This window comes from Pteropus vampyrus, unplaced genomic scaffold (genome assembly GCF_000151845.1).
Source record: "Pteropus vampyrus isolate Shadow unplaced genomic scaffold, Pvam_2.0 Scaffold159, whole genome shotgun sequence".
Classification (NCBI taxonomy): Eukaryota; Metazoa; Chordata; class Mammalia; order Chiroptera; family Pteropodidae; genus Pteropus; species Pteropus vampyrus.
In genome coordinates, this window is record NW_011888940.1 from 1,344,584 (window position 1) to 1,346,601 (window position 2,018).

Sequence of the window (2,018 nt, forward strand, 5' to 3'; positions counted from 1 at the left end):
AAATGGAAGAATGTTGGTTTCAAACTTTCAAAAAAATTTATATCTGAAGGTAAATTGTACTTTAAATGATTGTTAGATGTTCTTCCTAAAGAAGCTTTGGCAATGAAGGCAAAATTTTGGTGATTTGAAGGTAAAATACCCAAAAGGTAGAAGGTTGAGTTAACTTCTCACAAGGTCTCGGATCCTAATTTCGATGAACGTCTTCTTTTAGCATTTCAGGATCCCTTTTCCTAGACTCAGGGAGCGTTCAACTGGAAGGACCTTGGATGTTCCTTGGTCCCATTTTCTATTTTACAGAAGACCCTCTGAGAGGTAGGACCTACGACTCTCAGAGAGGTAGGTGACTTATACAAGATCCCCCAGTTAGTAATCAGCAGAGCCAGGACCGGAAGGGAGGTCTTTTGGGTCCCAGTTCAATGATTTTTCTACTACAACACACATCTTCTCTTAACAGAAGTGGAACCTGCATCAAAAATCTCCTGAGAGATGCCATGTGGATTGTTTTTTAAAAGTGTGATGCATTTTTTATTCTACTTTGAGAAAAATGCTGCCAAAGTGTTCTCTGGGGAGAGGAGCTGTACTAGGAGAGGGGGCTTTCAGGCTTGGAGATCACAATGAATAATCACTCACTTAACACCTAGACTGCATCCCAAAGGCCACAACCACCCTGGGGAAGATGATCAGATGGAGAGCATCTGAACTGGGTTTGGGAGGAAGGGACACAGAAAAGTTGAGGAACTTAACAGCCAAGAGATGTTGGAATAGAATTGAAAAGTGAGCAAGACTAGAGAATGGAAGAGCTCTAGGTAGCAGAAGAGACACTCAGATCATCTCTATCTCATATAAATATGATATTATAGTCATACATCTGTAGAATTTCTTTCCTTTATATGCATCGAGACCCCAATAACGACCTAGATAGAGACCTTTTGTCCCAGCAGGTTGGGAATCCTGCATCTTACTGTGTGTGTGTTCATTGAACCCTTGGGAAGCAGGGGACAGTGTAGGAGAATAAAAGAGTCGGGACGGGATCGGACAAAAAGGAAAACATCGTGAGATGAATAGAGCTCACACGTGATCACCGGATGGGACAAGCACGAAGTGTTCTGTGCCTCGCTCGGTGGTGAACCAGGGACCAGCTTCCTTAAGACAGAGAAATTCTGGGGATTTCCCCTTTGTTTTAGAATAATAATAATATTTTACCAAGTTGTTGCCACAAAGGTAGCTTTAAATTAATGTAAGCCGACAGAATGAGTCTAGTTATTACATTTGGCACCCAGCAAAATTTCAGATCAGACTTTTAAAATTTTTTTAATATTTAAATTTTAAAATATTTTCCAGAGGGCATTAGATATTATCATGTCCTATTTCTTCATGTCCTGTTTCTTTAACCGTAGTAAGTGCTGAGTATGTAGGCATTGGCTTAGTAGCCATCCAATGGTTCGTTAATGGACTTCAGAGAGTATTCCACATGTAACACCAAATTACTGGCATATGAACATTTAGAAAGCATTCTTCACGGGTTTTCTTCTGTGAACACAGTCTCGGAGTATGAGCAATGTTCTCACATCACATATCTACTAGATTTCATTTTTCTTTCTTTTTTACTGATGTCAAAAGAAGAGTCTTTGCAGCTATTCCTAGAGATAATTTGGTCTGACGCTCCTTAATTTTTTTCTGCACCACCTGACCACAAAACGATGCAATGGTGGGAAAGAACACATTCTTTCTCTGGATCAAGTTCACATTCATTCCAAGAGCAAGACTATGTGTTACCCTAATGATGAATGCAAAGACAAGAGTACAATGAAATAAAAAACAGGTCTGCTTAAGTGTCCTCCTAGGGGTGTCAGGGCCCTGTCTGTGAATGCCTACTGCCCCTACTAAGAGAACAGCCCCGCAAACACCAGTGCCTGCACGTTCTCCAGGTTTCCAGCGTGTTCCAGAAAGGGCCTTGGGGATGGCTCTTGAAAGAGCGGTGCCTAGTACTGAACAAATTTTCAGTTATGACTTCCTCA